The sequence below is a fragment of the Astatotilapia calliptera genome, chromosome 22 (assembly GCF_964374335.1).
Source record: "Astatotilapia calliptera chromosome 22, fAstCal68.1, whole genome shotgun sequence".
Classification (NCBI taxonomy): Eukaryota; Metazoa; Chordata; class Actinopteri; order Cichliformes; family Cichlidae; genus Astatotilapia; species Astatotilapia calliptera.
The window spans coordinates 7,928,803-7,945,810 of record NC_137442.1 but is presented as its reverse complement, the minus strand read 5'-3'; the positions used below and the strand labels follow the sequence as shown (position 1 = coordinate 7,945,810).

Below are 17,008 nucleotides of genomic sequence, written 5' to 3'. Positions count from 1 at the left end.
CTTGCATCAATGTTGAAAAGCCTTGACTTGAAGTAAGCACTTGGTGTGAGCTTGAGACGTCTCTTTTCATCCAGTGTATTCTGACCAGTAGGAAACTGCACAGGAAATGCCATGGCTTCCAAATGAGGAGTTCTGAAGAAGCTAACAGGATTGTTTCTTTCTGCAGGAGCCACACAATATGTGTTATCAGTGAAACAGAGAATCTCTTCTGAAATGTCTACAGGCTGCAGACAACTTTCTAGAGCAAAACCTCCATTGCTCAAATCACTTTCTGGTTCATCTGGATTTTGTTCCTCTGGTTGTTCATCACAGGATTGCATATTAATATCTTGGTCACTTTGAGACTCACTTTCGCACAAAAGGGCATCTTTTTCATAGTTGTCAATTTCCATTAAATCTGCTTCATTATAATCATCACTTGCCATGCTGGCTTCATCACTGCTGTCATCATCAGGTAACGTTGGATCACAAAGCAATGCATCATCTCTGATAATAATATCTGTGTACTGTGGATGAATTTGTTTCAGTTTACGCAGAGCTTGAATGAGTTTAGACCAGGTGACAGTCTGGAACAGCTGATGGCCTTTGTAGCACAGTCGTCTTTTCAGCTTTATCCTCATGATCTGTGATTGGCTTCTGATCCTCGGTAAACTGTCAACTGTTTGTTGGACCTCAGATGGTACACATACCACATTACCACGTATAAGTCTCTGTCTCCCCTTTGGAAGAGGAATAATCTTAGCAAATGGTATGCATTTGGCAATCAGATGTCTCTCCAGAATGTTGAGATCACACAGTTCAGCTGGAATATCCTGCAGTTCTAAACCATTAACAGCAGCAAGCCTGGGCATGCATCCACTTTTGAGGGAACTGTGACATGTGTGACAGATATACTCTTTTTTTCTCTCAACAGGAAAGCTGCAGTGATCATGACATGCTTCATCACACACATGAACATATTTACCAGTTAGACACTGATGAGCTACAGTCTGGTGTTTTGAGTAATTTTGTCTTTTGCAGATTTTCACCTGATTAGGAAAAGAAGCTTTTAGACAAACAGTACAAACATAAGATGGTGCTGACTTAATGTTTGATCTGAAACGAGATATGGCCTCATTCATTAAAGTGTTCTCTGGATGACACTGTAAAGTCTCAGCTGGTCGATGCATCTGGCGATATTTCCGTTTTATATTCATTGCACATCTGATATTATGCATCTGTCTGAAAGAAAAACCATTCCAATATTTTACTCTCATTCGTTCTCTCATATTGTCCTTGTGTTGTTGCTGAAATCGTCTCTCTTCTCCATAACGCTTAGTCATGTAAGATAGTTTTTTCTTTTTAAATTCTTCACTTTCTTTATATAGGTTATATACATATGACCTCATGTAAGCTTTATGTTTTTCTCTGAATTCAGCACAAGTTCTGTATATTCTTCTTATACGCTCTTTCTGCTTATCTCTGAATATGGGAGACTCTCTATATGTTCTTGTTACACGTTCCTTCTGCTTTTCTCTGAATATGGGAGACTCTCTATATGTTCTTGTTACACGTTCCTTCTGCTTTTCTCTGAATATGGGAGACTCTCTATATGTTCTTGTTACACGTTCCTTCTGCTTTTCTCTGAATATGGGAGACTCTCTATATGTTCTTGTTATACGTTCCTTCTGCTTTTCTCTGAATAGGGGATTGTCTTTATATGTCCTTATGACACATTCTCTTTTTCTCTCTCTAATTTTAGCACTTTCTCTATACATCTTTCTAAAATGTTCTCTCTGTTTCTCCTTATAGGTAGCATTTAATTTATACAGTTCATTTTTGTACATGCTCTTTTTCTGTCTGTGATCAGGATCATTACACTTCTTAGTTGAGTTTTTTTTCTTTGTCTTGAAGCTTTCATCAAACCTGTACATCTGCCTTTCTTTCGTCTTCTGATTTTCCTTTCTCTGTGGTAGCTTTTGTTGGGTCAATAATCTTCTCCTCATTTTTTGCCTTTCATGTTTACTATATTTCAGCAGTTTATCTGAGAGTTCCTCTGTTATCTTAGTTGAACTGGAGGCACTGTTTGAATCATTCTGAGGAACAGAATCTGATGTTACCTGAGTGTCTCTTACAGAAGATGCAGATGTTTCTTTTTCTAAATACTCAGAAGGAAGATGGTTGTTTTCAGTAGCAGCTGTCTCATTTGAATAATCCACTCTGGATGATGTCACTTCAGTCGTTAAAGTGTCTCTCACAGCCTTCTGTGTCTGGTCAGTAGATCTTTGGGAGTTTATTTCATGAACGGCTTCATTTAAAGCTGGTGCTGTAACAGTTGTAGCTGTTTGTCTGTATTCGGTGGTTTGATTAGCATCTCTTTGGTCAGCAGCGTTTTCACTGTGAAACTCGATGGGCTGTAGTTCATAAGTACAGCTTGGTGCGATGCTAAACATTCTGTACAAACGTTTGATCCTGTCAATCATGTCATTAAGACGTGTGAATTTCAACATAACTGCAGTTCCACCACTTACACTTAGCGACAATGGCATACCAGTAGACTTACGTGGGTGAGGGTCAAAATATGCATATTCACCTGAATTCAGCCTGCTAACAGCGATGACTGTTCCTCCCATGACTAGCAAAGCATAGCGAACGTCTGAAGCCAAACACTGTAATCCCTGTTCAAGGCTCGGAAAGTGATCTGTACCATCAAATGTGCCGTAATGAGCAAACTGAGACATGTCGACTTGATACTCGTGTGTGCGGCTGGTAACAACTGAGGGAAGTTCATCGCAGGCTAGAAACACACTGTTCACAAACCTCAGTCTGGCATCTGAATAGACGGCATGGCCTTTGTCCAACACACGGTTTAGATCTGCTCTGGTAATAAATTCATCCTCGTGTAAGAATGACAGGAAAACCAAACTGTTAGCCATGCATTGCTGATTCCGGTACTTTCCATACCTAGGAGCGGCCTGGCTTCGGGAAGCACAGACGCTACTCACTCGTGGACTTTCACTGTTTGTAACCTGTACATGAGACTGTCCTGGAGCTTGTCCATCATGCTGTGTTTGTACAGTTAGCTGGGGTTTAGTCTGGATTACCTGCATAACTCCAGGCTCTGGGACAGACACTGAGGGAACACTTCTCTTTACCACATCTGCATAAGACACTGTGGCTGTCTGAACACTGCTCTGCACTTCTGTGCTGGGAAAAGCTGAAACACACACCTTTACCTGCTCACTGCTCTGAGAAACATTCACCTGTTCTTTCTGCTTTTGCCATCTAAGCTTCTGGGACTGCGACCTTTGACTTTTTCTTGGCATTTTGCTGAAGTACAATCTGGAGCTTATATGTGGTTATACACAAATATAAACAAAACTGAACCTTGAAACACAGAAAAACTTATAACTCCTTAAGTTACTGTTAAATCTGAGAAATGTACTATTATACTATAAAATGTTTTTATGAATATATGAATAGATGTTAAAAAGCTGATTTGTACTCCAAACTCAAAATAAAGGAAATTCAAAGTTCTCTGGAAACAATTTGGTCCGTTTTATTGTAGCTCTTTTAGAAACGGGGTTTCTTCAGCTGGATGTTCTGCAGCAGTCAGGAAACAGGAAGTCTGGGTCCTCAGGCACTTCTCGATGACAATACTGACTGAATACTTACACTGAGTGAGAAAATGGGTTTGTCCTTAAATAATAATACTATAAACTTGCAGTCAAATGTTATAGCCAATGAAACAGACTAACAGACTGGATCTGATTTATTATTTATCTGAATGTATGTATTACAAAATAACCAGATTATCTTATTACAAATGAACTTATAAAAAGGTGATATTTTATACAATTGATCAAAGTAAGCCAAACTAGCAGTCCAAACTAAAGTCTAATGGAAAATTAAAATGACAAATGTAGGGCTGTGTAAGTAGTTTCTACTATAAGTTCTACTGTACTGTAATTCTACTACTGTATATTCAACTTGTAATTTAAAGCAAAATGACTGAATGTGAGAGAGCTTAATGACAGGAAAGAAAGAGCAGTGAGAGCAGAGATCTCTCAGAATTCTGTAACAGATAGATCAAGTTCTGGTAACTTGGATTTCTGAAAATTGGATTCTGAAAAGATTCTCAAAACTTGGATTCTCAAATTAGATAGAGCAGTAGAGATAGAGGGATACAAGATGGAATGGCTTTCAAATTAGATAGAGCAGTAGAGATAGAGGGATACAAGATAGAATGGCTTTCAAATTAGATAGAGCAGTAGGGATAGAGGGATACAAGATAGAATGGCTTTCAAATTAGATAGAGTTGGGAGAGTGATAGGATAGACAGAATTGCTTATAATGATAGAGAGAGAGAGAGGATCTTCTGCAGCAGGTCACCTGTAAGACACAAAAGGCATGGAATTAGTCATATTTCCAACATGCTTGGATTTACCATATTCTTCAGACTATATGGCATACCTAAAATCCTGTCATTATCTCAAAAACATACAATGTGCCTAGCGTATCGATTCTGGTTATGCTTACTGACCTCAAACGGGATTTCTGTGGTACACAGCGCTCAAAATTCTGTCAAATATTTTAGTAAGACTTCGTAAGCTACAAAGCTGCGCTGCTTGATGTATTGTCAGAGCATTATGGCTACCATAGTCAGGACCCTCGCAGAGTAATTCGTACGGTGCTTCAACATAACATTATGGTGTGTGTACAAGGACCTGGCACGTGCTAAGAGACATGCTTATGAAGCAGATTTCAAACTGATCAACCCATGAAGAGTTTGATGGATTTGTGGATGAGGAATGAACTGAAAAAGTGAGTGTATTGTTCTGTATTTTATGTGTTACAACTGAACAGTGTTGAGAGTTGTTTGTGAATGACTTGAATAAAGTTTGACTTATCTGACTGTTTGTTTGGCTTAATCTGCCTTAAAAACAGGCTTGTTTATTGACATTATGCCTTATAATCTCAAAAATACAATACATGTAGGGCTTTAAATACTAAAGACTTCTACAGTAAATTATTGGACTGAACAGAATGACAATGTTTAACAAATGATGGTGGAACTGTTATAAGGACATTTTTACATTCTATTAAAACAATAAACTAAGTCTATAAACTCAAACTAAGACGTGCTGCTACAGTAACTTACTGTAAATATTAAATGGTCCAACAAAACCAACACACTGAGGTTACAGCACAGTTTCAGGTCACTCTGTATGAATTTTGGCAAAATGAGAAATTTGGAGACAGCTAGTTTCTACATATTTCAGTCACATTTGGGGCATGTTTGATGCACAGCAATAAGCACTACACTAAATCTATAATAAACTTATCATAGCTGATATAAAGGCCTAATTAGCAAAATTTAGTATGATGATCATTTCTTTGTAGATCATTTCATGATAAAAAGAACAGAAGTGAGTGCTGTATCTGAGCTGTTGCATGTAAGATCTTTGCTGGACATTCCCACATTTCTTAAACAAACAAACAAACAAACAAACATGACTTTCAGACAGTTCATCTTTTGTAAATTAGGCCAGGATTATTTTCAAAAAACAGCCTTGATAAAAATATCAGGCCACTATAAAATGTCTTATGTTTATGTTTTCATCCCACCTATACTTTGCAAGTCATTATGACAAATTACAAAAAGCAGTTTTTAGGCAGTGATTTAAGGGAAGAAGCTTTTGAAATCCACAATGCCCTACCACCAGTGGTCTCAAACTCTGGTCCTTAAGGCCTGGTGTCCAGAAACTTTTCTATGTGTCCCTGTTGCAACACACCTGAATAACATTAGTAGGTCATTAGCAAAACTCTACAGAACCTGACTGCATGCTGAGGTGGTAATTCAGGAATTTGATTCATGTTATAGCAGCTCATGAGTGAATGAACATGATGCAATGAAAGTACTTTTAGAAGTACATTTTTCCAAACACTTAAATTACTTACATTTGAGTAGTCTTAGGGGATGCCACTTCAGCACACAGTCAAATTCTATACTCTCACTAATGACCTACAAATGTTATTCAGGTGTTTTGTAACAGGGACACGTGGAAAAGCTTCAGGACACCGGCACTTGAAGAGTGGAGTTTGAGACCCCTGTCCTATGTGAATATTTAATTGTCCCTAAACTGCTAGTCGTGAGCTGCTCTAATGTGAAACAAACACATATAGTTCTGTAAAGGTTTACAAAGAGACTACTAAGGATCTGGAGACCTCAGAAAACAGAAACCCTCCCAGATGTTGTAGCTGAACATGCAAAAACAAGTTGCCTAATAATATCTCGATGATAACCAAGAGCTGTGCTGACTAACTGCACTAAACTGAATCATCTATAGTGAGAGAAAAACACCAGCATTAAAGTCAAACATGGTGCTGTTACTGTGATGTCCCAGAGTTCCTTTACTACTTCAGGACCTACATCAACTCATCAGGTCCTGGGCTTAAGTTTAATCACACTTAGGATCTGAAGCACACAAGCAAGTCCAATTGAATGAATGAAACAAAACACTTGGTGTAAACGAATCAGTCTGGACTTTAATGAAATTAAGATACTTGGCATGACTTGAAAACCCTATATTGGGCCTTAATTAAGACTTTTTTCTTTTCTTTTTTTGCCTGTCCTGTTTGGATCTAATTATGACAATTCTGAAATTATAGTGGACCAAAATCAACCAGTGATGTAAACCAGTCATTACCAGTTACTGTAAATGCTTGATGGTAATTGTTGCTATCAGGGCATCCACAGCTGGGTATTAGAGACCAACATGTTTTTACATTAGACCAGGTTGTTCTGGTTCAAAAATGAAATCATCACTTTAAAACTGCTTTTTGTATTTATCCAGGTCATCCTTGTTAGATGATTTGAAACATGTGAAAAAAGCATAAACAAAATAAATCTGCAAGGAAGAAAGACCTTTCTCAGCACTGTACCGCAGACAAAACCTTTACTTACCAGACTTGCGACGATCAGATCAGTATCCTAGAGAAAGGAAACAACACATCAGATCACTGTTTAATGACTTACACTGTTGAACCTCTTCGCACACAATCCAATTTACTGTGACATGAAATAACTAGTAAAATCCTCAATTTCTTCAAGCCTTTATGAACTCACTGTAGTCTAAAGAGGACAAACTTCAGTTACAGAGTCTCACATGGTGATAACATGTGTAACTAGAAAAATTTGCATTTCCTGCGAAAATGCAGTGTGGATGCTTAAAGCTGAAGCTGTATGCAAAAAGTAGCTGAAAAAGCTGAAAAGTTGCAGAAATTGTAAAAACTTTGCAGAAGCAAAAGAAGTTTGCTAAAATGGAATAACTTAGCAGAACTGCAATATCTTAGAGGAAACATAATACTTGGCAGAAATACAATAGCATAGCAGAATTTAGCAGAAATATTGTAACTTACCAGAAACATGATAACTTCTCAAAAATACAAGAATTTAGGAGAAATAGTATAAGATAACAGAAAGAATATATTTAGCCAAAAACACTTAAACATTACAGAAACACTATGATTTAGAAAAATAGTACAACAGAGCAGAAATATTGTGATTTACCAGAGACACTGTGATGAACTATGAATATTGTAATTTTAAATTGAGACTATGTTTTAGCACAAATATTATAATTTGGCAGAAATACTATAATTTAGCAGAAATACTATATTAAGCACAAATCCTATAAAAAGCAGAAATGGCATGATTAAGCATAAATACTAAATTTAGCAGAAATACTATATTAAGCACAAATCCTATTAAAAGCAGAAATAGTATATTAAGCACAAATCTTATAAAATAGCAGAAATGCTATGATTTAGCACAATAGTAATAAGTTAAACAGAAAAATTGGAAAAGCAAAATGGACAGCTGAAAAAATGCTGAACATGCTGAGGGTCCCTCAAATATACTTGTTAAATGACAAAAATCTGCAAAAAAATTTATTACAGCCACACAATCACAAATATGTACACATGAGGAAACACACATGCACATAGAGACCCACACACAAGATCCAATTCAGCCAACCAGTCTAAATATATTGAATTTAAATCTTAGAATGAGATCATCCCATTAAAAGCCTCTCTCTCTCTCTCTCTCTCTCTCTCTCTCTCTCTCTCTCTCTCTGTCACAGACACACACACACACACACACACACACACACACACACACACACACACACACACACACACAGGGAGAGAGGACTAAGTTTCTAGGTCAGCCTGGGAACTGCTGAATTTGAATCCACCAATCAGAGAGCCTGTGCACTTTTCCCCACCAAAACAGGTGCATCTGTTTACACACGCAGCAGCACAGAGAGACACAGGATTTTTGCAGTCTATTTCTCATAGTGACGACTCCCTCAAACAAATGACCGTAATTTCCTAACCGTAGGGGCTAGAACGGTCATTCTTACACCGTTTTGTTCAGAAGAGGTGGGGGAATCTTCAAGTGTTGACAATTTAATATTAAAATATGAATTTTTAGAGATATATGACATGGATGACTTGTTGACTTAGAAGCCACGAATTCCCCAATATGCAAATTTGAATGCCTGAGACCACATATGTGATTGGCTGGCTGGGAAGCCGTGCAGGCCCTGATTTGTGGATTTGAATTCCTCAGCCCTCAGATATGATTGGCTGGCTTAGAAGCCATGAAGTCCCCAATATGCAAATTTGAATGCCTCAGGACACATATATGATTGGCTGGGAAACCGTGCAGGACCTGATTTGAAAATTTGAATGTCTAAGTCCTCACAGAGGATTGGCTGCCTGGGGACCAGGCAGAAATATATAGAAATACTATGATTAAGCATAAATACTACATTTAGTAGAAATACTATGTTTTAGCACAAATACTATAAAAAGCAGAAATACTATAATTTAGCAGAAATACTATATTAAGCACAAATCATATAAAAAGCAGAAATACTATATTAAGCACAAATCCTATAAAAAGCAGAAATACTATATTAAGCACAAATTCTATAAAAAGCAGAAATACTATATTAAGCACAAATTCTATAAAAAGCAGAAATACTATATTAAGCACAAATCCTATTAAAAGCAGAAATACTATATTAAGCACAAATCTTATAAAATAGCAGAAACAGTATGATTTAGCACAATAGTAATAAGTTAAACAGAAAAATTGGAAAAGCAAAATGGACAGCTGAAAAAATGCTGAACATGCTGAGGGTCCCTCAAATATACTTGTTAAATGAAAAAATCAGCAAAAAAATGCACAGGGAGAGAGAAGTAAGTTTCTAGGTCAGCCTGGGAGCTGCTGAATTTGAATCCACCAATCAGAGAGCCTGTGTACTTTTTCCCGCCAAAACAGGTGCCTCTTTTTACACACGCAGCACAGAGAGGCACAGGATTATTGCAGCCTATTTCTCATAGTGAGGACTCCCCTCAAACAAATGACCATAATTTCCTAACCATAGGGGCTAGAGCGGTCATTCTTACACCGTTTTGTTCAGAAGAGATGGGGGAATCTTCAAGTGTTGACAATTTATCATTAAAATATGAATTTTTAGAGATATATGACATGGATGACTTGTTGACTTAGAAGCCACGAATTCCCCAATATGCAAATTTGAATACCTGGAGCCCACATACATGATTGGCTGGCTGGGAAGCTGTGCAGGCCCTGATTTGTGGATTTGAATTCCTCAGCCCTCAGATATGATTGGCTGGCTTAGAAGCCATGAAGGCCCCAATATGCAAATTTGAATGCCTCAGGACACATATATGATTGGCTGGGAAACCGTGCAGGCCCTGATTTGAAAATTTGAATGTCTAAGTCCTCACAGAGGATTGGCTGCCTGGGGACCTGGCAGAAATATATAGAAATACTATGATTAAGCATAAATACTACATTTAGTAGAAATACTATGTTTTAGCAGAAATACTATAAAAAGCAGAAATACTATAATTTAGCAGAAATACTATATTAAGCACAAATCCTATAAAAAGCATAAATACTATATTAGGTACAAATCCTATAAAAAGCAGAAATACTATATTAGGCACAAATAGTATAAAAAGCAGAAATACTATAATTTAACAGAAATACTATGTTTGGCACAAATCCTATAAAAATAATAAATACTATAATTTAGCAGAAATACTATGTTAGGCACAAATCTTATGAAAAGCAGAAATAGTATCATTTAGCAGAATAGTAATAACTTACAAAATTACAAATATGAAGGCATATTGAAACACAAATGCACAGAGGGACACACAAACACAGGCTCTAATCCAGTCAACCAGTCTAACTATATTCAATTTAAATCCTACAATGACATGCTGCCAAATAAGGGCAGGGTCCTCTCTCTCCCACTAAACACACACACACACACACACACACACACACACACACACACACACACAGACAGACACAGAGGGAGAGAGCTGCCGAATTTAAATCCACCAATCAGAGTGGCTGTTTACGTTTTCCCGCCAAAACAGGTGCATCTTTTTACACACGCAGGACAGAGAGGCACAGGATTATTGCAGCCTATTTCTCATAGTGAGGACTTCCCTCAAACAAATGACCATAATTTCCTAACCGTAGGGGCTAGAGCGGTCATTCTTACACCGTTTTGTTCAGAAGAGATGGGGGAATCTTCCAGTGTTAACAATTTATCATTAAAATATGAATTATTAAAGATATTAGACTTCTAATGCACCATAACTGAGCAGAGCGAAGCAAAAACTGCCTTGACTTGCCCTCAAACAACGCTTTCTAACTCTAAATCTATTTGGAGTATCGATATCATTCTTTCACCGTAAGAGACAGCAGGCTTTGGTGAACAGTCAGAGAAATTTTCAGGTCTCTGTGGAAATCCAACAAAAAGTTATGACGAGAGAAAAAAGTGGTTCATTTCCACAGTTTGAAATCTGAAGAAATCTGAGCGAAGGACAAATTTCCTACCCTCAAACAAGTCCAACTCATTTCAGAACGGTAATAGGTGAGAAAGAAATTCTTGAATTGTGAGCGTCAGGAGTGTCTGAAGATATACCGGGACAAGCCTCATGTCTTAACTTTGCTTCGTTAAGGAGATATGACGATTCGAATATGCCTCTCATTACAGAAATGCAGCGATGATTTTGAACAAGCTCTCCATTCACTTTATATGGAGAGTTTTCTGACATTGTGTTAGTCTGAGGAGATTTGCAAAAATTCTATAAATCCCACAACAATGATAGTGACATTTTCTGAAAGCCAGCAAAAATACCTACGTTTTGATGTATAATTTGTGGAAGTTGAGTGAAAATTGAGCAAGTAGCAAGAAGTTGTTCGGACATGAAGTGAAAATTGCAAAACCTTCAGTGACACACTGGAAGCCAAGAGCATAGCAACCATAACAACGCATGTATTTTGTGAAAAATCACAATTTTGCAACTCAAAACTTTAAGAGGCATAAAAGTAAAACGGTAAAAGATTTGAAAAAGCTGAATCATACATGAATAGCCCAATAATTTGTGAACATTTTAAAGTTTGAATGGTTTTTCTAGGCGAAAGTATGAGGAAGTAGTTAAGTTTCAAAAACAAGCAAAATTTAGCAGAATTGCAGAAGTTTTCCATTCATTTCAATGGGACAAATTAAAGGAAAAAAGCTTAATATTTTAAAAAGTATAATAGCAAAAAATAGCAAAAATCATAGCGCAAATTAGCAGAAATAGCAGAATAGTTTAAAGTTTGAACGGTGAAAATAGCACAAAAATTGTGGAAGTAGTTAAAGGACGAAAAATGAGCAACTTGAAGAATAATAATAATAATAAAGAATAAAGAGAAACAGGAACTCAATAGTGTGGATGCTTAAAGCATCCACACAATAAAGGCATGCATACTACAGAAGTGCAAAAAAGAGGCACCAATATTTGTTGGTACAGATTATGGCTTTTTAGCTCCATCATTTTCTATCACAAGTCAGTGCTTAATAAAGTGTGAAAAAACCACAACTGTTAGAATCAACGGAAAACCTCATTAGGTTTTAGTTCTGATCTGAATATGTAAATCCTAAAATACATGTAAATTCTGACATGTTATAGTAACAACAGTGGCACACCATTTTTGCAATTACAAAAATTATAATAAAGAGTCCTTCCATTGTACCTGTTGGCAGGAATCTTTTTGTATTTTTCAATATTTCCCTTTTATATAAAATTTTAAACACATTGTATCAAGCAAATTATTAAGAAACTGATTTAAACTTATTGTATATAAATTACACACAGGCTTTAACATACACAACATTGCCTACTCACAACTCTGGTCCTCTGAGTTTTTTATTATTGCTTAAATGTTTAACCTACCACTTCTGTTCACTCAGGCAAAAATACTTCTATAGTGGTCTGACTTTAATGTAATACATAAGCAGAATATGAGTGAAGATATAAATCAACAACTGTGGTGCTCTTAAGTGTTTAAGCTACCACTTACACTAACTCACCTAAAATGCGTTCATAGTTATGTCTGCTAGGTAAATCCATAAACAAACGGAGAACATGAACAACTGTATAAAAACAGTTGTTTGTGTTCAAACATAAAAATCAGACACAAATGGCCTGTTAAACTTCAGGGACAGTCAGAGGTCATGTGTGGGGCCTTTGCTGCTACAAGGTATAAATTCTGACCATTTGATTTTGCCCATCAATAAATGGTAATGTCACAAAAACCAAACTACGTTAGGTAAGTTGCTAAACATGTTACACAGTGACAATGTCATATTACTGCAGTTACAATTGCTGCTTACTTACCAGCAAAGGCAAAACCAAAGTTCTGTTTCACTCTGTAACAAAAGAACAAAAATACAGAATCAGACAACTAAAATCAGCATCAGAGTCAATACTGCATCACAATCTGTAGTGGGAAAAAAAATCTGTTAAATTCTTTGTTTACAACAGCTTTACTATAAACACCCCATCTTCTCTTTCTGCACCTTATTAAAGATTTCTGTCTTTATTAAGGTGATGTGTCGTTTTATCAATCTGCAATAAGCCACAGAAATTCCCCATTAACGTAAAGCTCTAATACTTTGGTGCTATTACATAACACATCAGATACCACAAGCAAGGATTTGCTCGCACTGCACACTTGATCAAATGATAACATCACAGTTTCAAAGCGTGCAACAATCACAAATAATACTTGATACTATAAATGCTTGATGGTAGTTCTTCGTATCAGGACTTCCACAGCTGGGTATTAGAGACCAGCATGTTCTCACATTAGAACAGATAGCTCTGGTTTGGTTTTCTCTGCTTCATACGTGAAATCATCACTTTAAAATGCTTTTTTGTATTTATTCATATCATCCCTGTTAGATGATTTGAAACATGTGACAAAAAAGCATGAACAAAATAAATCTGCAAGGAAGAAAGACTTTTCCCAGCACTGTACCTCAGACAAAATGAACTCACTTTAGTCTAAAGAGGGCAAAATTTAATTGCAGAGTCTCAAATGGCCTTAACATGTGTAATAAAAACAATAATTACTACAGAAATGCTTTGATAAGCCTTTAAAATTAGACATAAATGGCCTATTAAACTTCAGGGACATTTTTAGGGACACTCAGAGATCTAGTGGGGGGGGGGGGGGGGGCTTTACTGCTTATAAATCCTAAATGTGTTTTTGCCCATGAGCAAATGGCAAGATATCACAAAAAGCCAAACTATTGTATATAAATTGCTAAAAATGTTACACAATCCCAATTTCATATTGCTTCAGTTACAATCACTGTTTACTTACCAGCAAAGGCAAAACCAAGCTTCTAGTTCACTCTGTGTAACAAAAGACAAAGAACAAAAATACAGGATCAGAAAACTCAAATCAGCATCAATACTGCATCACTCTCTGTTGTCAAAAAGATTCACTAAACTTCTTTGTTTACTACAGCTGGAATACAAACAACAACTCTCCTCTGTTTTCTTTGGTCTACATCTCATTTAAGATTGCAAAACACTCATACATGAAAAACTGCACGACATATTTTTAAGGCTTTAATATTTGAGGTGGTCTGCATTCAAATTCTACTTCCTAAAATATTACCAACTGCACATAGTATCATTAAATATGCTGTAGTTTTAAAATAAATATCTATGTACCATACTAATAATAATATACTGCCATATTTTATTTATGTGAAGGTGGGCTGTTGTTTATTTCATTAATTTCCCACAAAGTGAGAATTTAAACTGTGCTGCAGATTTAGGTTGGCAAAAACAAGCCTTTGTTAAACAGTTCTTAAAAATTAAAGTCTACATATTAGGAGTTCTTATTATTCTTGGGCTATGTCCACACGTACTTTTGAAAATGGAGATTTTTCTATGCGTTTGCACCTTTCGTCCACACTTAAACGGCGTTTTCGGTCACTGAAAAACTAAAAACGCTTGCCAGGATATTTTTGAAAACTCCGTTTTTGCATTTATGTGTGGACAGGGACACGGAGAAAACGCAGCGCCTTTTTTGCCGTCACACTGTGCGCCACGTTATTGTTTCAGTGAAATGCATTTCTACAATACGGTTACTGTTAATTGTTCTCTCTGCAGTGTTTAAATGCTTACATATACGCACACAGTTACTGTCCCCCCCACACATATGGCCCTGTTCTGCTTTTATGCCCCATCTTTGTTTGCCATTTCCCACCGAGGCTTCTAGACTTCTGATTGGCCAACATTTCTACACGGTTAGGAATATATCGCCACCTGCTGCTTTGGTATGTTCCTAGCAGAGTTTTCCTTCATTTCTGCATTCATGTGTGGACGGGATTGTTTTTTAAAATGAAAACGTAAAGTCTCAGTTTTCAAAAATACCCGTGTATGTGGGGACATAGCCTATGTTTAATCCTCAGTTTCTCCCCCCCTCCTTTCTCTTAATTAATCCACAAGACCTGCACACACGCGACTCTTTTTCTCCCGTGTTCGGTCAGAGGCGGTAAAATGGCTCCTTTGATCTTGCCGACAGCTGACACTGAATCTAAGATGGCGGTTCGTTAAAAACTTTACAGCATAAAGAATGAGGCTGTTTTAACCAACTGATTTGTGAAGAGAACTAACTGCACCTTATGTAACAGACTGACAAACACGAACACACCAAATGTAATTAATAAAACAACACAATAACCGTGGTTTACCGTCAAATCTTCATTTCACACTGGGCTCATAAGAACGCTAGTCGTTAGCATTGGTTTGTTAGCTTTAGCTCATCAAACACTGCTTTTACATACAAAAATGACAACTTTTCACTAAAAAGCAACCATTGTGTTACTTTAACATGAGTTATACCTCGGCTGGCTTTATAAATCACTAACAAGAACTTGTTACATCGCGCAAACAGAGTATAGACATTTAGAAGAGAAGAGGACAAGCAGAGGAGCAGCACTCACCCAGAGCGGACTCAACGAAGTGTGCAGAAAGGCGGATGTCCGGCAGTCAGGTAAAAGATGAGGCGTTCACGGGTCATAGGAAATTCCAGTATTACACACAATGGGCATTGTAAACATAAAAAATGTAGGTGATTTTTAAATATTTTATACAATATCTATTTGCTAAAAACTAGCAGAACTTTAATTCTATAAGTTAAATAAATATTATTAGAAGGCTCTTCTCCTGAACACCCACACCAAATAGCTGGTGATAGAGTTCACCAGACCTAAAAAAACAAACAAAAAAGACAACCAGTCCAGGACAGTCTGCAAAGATGTTTTAAAGACAATATATATATATATATATATATATATATATATACATATATATATACATAAAAAAAAAAAAAACACCCAGCACGCCCCTGCGGGCGGTTTATCCTTCAAGCTCGGGTCCTCTACCAGAGGCCTGGGAGCTTGAGGGTCCTGCGCAGTATCTTAGCTGTTCCCAGGACTGCGCTCTTCTGGACAGAGATCTCCGATGTTGTTCCCGGGATCTGCTGGAGCCACTCGCCTAGCTTGGGAGTCACCGCACCTAGTGCTCCGATTACCACGGGGACCACCGTTACCTTCACCCTCCACATCCTCTCGAGCTCTTCTCTGAGCCCTTGGTATTTCTCCAGCTTCTCGTGTTCCTTCTTCCTGATATTGCTGTCATTCGGAACCGCTACATCGATCACTACGGCCGTCTTCTTCTGTTTGTCTACCACCACTATGTCCGGTTGGTTAGCCACCACCATTTTGTCCGTCTGTATCTGGAAGTCCCACAGGATCTTAGCTTGGTCATTCTCCACCACCCTTGGGGGCATCTCCCATTTTGACCTCGGGACTTCCAGGTTATACTCGGCACAGATGTTCCTGTACACTATGCCGGCCACTTGGTTATGGCGTTCCATGTATGCCTTGCCTGCTAGCATCTTGCACCCTGCTGTTATGTGCTGGATTGTTTCTGGGGCATCTTTACACAGCCTGCACCTGGGGTCTTGCCTGGTGTGATAGACCCCAGCCTCTATGGATCTTGTACTCAGAGCTTGTTCTTGTGCTGCCATGATTAGTGCCTCTGTGCTGTCTTTCAGTCCAGCTTTGTCCAGCCACTGGTAGGATTTCTGGATATCAGCCACCTCCTCTATCTGCCGGTGGTACATACCGTGCAGGGGCCTGTCCTTCCATGATGGTTCCTCGTCTCCCTCCTCTTTCTTGGGTTTCTGCTGCCTGAGGTATTCACTGAGCACTCGGTCAGTTGGGGCCATCTTCCCAATGTATTCTTGGATGTTCGTTGTCTCATCCTGGACTGTGGTGCTGACACTCACCAGTCCCCGGCCCCCTTCCTTCCGCTTAGCGTACAGCCTCAGGGTGCTGGACTTGGGGTGAAACCCTCCATGCATGGTCAGGAGCTTTCTTGTCTTTATGTCAGTGGCTTCTATCTCCTCCTTTGGCCAGCTTATTACCCCAGCAGGGTACCTGATCACGGGCAGGGCGTATGTGTTGATGGCCCGGATCTTGTTCTTACCATTCAGCTGACTCCTCAGGACTTGCCTGACCCTCTGCAGGTACTTGGTGGTTGCAGCTTTTCTAGC

At 38.0% G+C, this 17,008-nt stretch overlaps 2 long non-coding RNA genes across 2 annotated transcripts; one reads left to right on the top strand and one right to left on the bottom strand.

Moving 5' to 3' along the window:
• The first annotated feature begins 745 nt into the window (after positions 1–745).
• On the top strand, positions 746–4,893 carry LOC145423623 (uncharacterized). The gene is made up of 2 exons (XR_013904678.1): positions 746–2,879; positions 3,548–4,893. It is a non-coding gene; the product is annotated as an uncharacterized LOC145423623 (long non-coding RNA).
• On the bottom strand, positions 3,718–15,379 carry LOC145423622 (uncharacterized). Its single transcript, XR_013904677.1, has 4 exons — positions 13,757–15,379; positions 12,766–12,797; positions 6,947–6,973; positions 3,718–4,371 (listed from the first exon to the last, which is right to left on the bottom strand). It is a non-coding gene; the product is annotated as an uncharacterized LOC145423622 (long non-coding RNA).
• Positions 15,380–17,008: the final 1,629 nt, after the last annotated feature.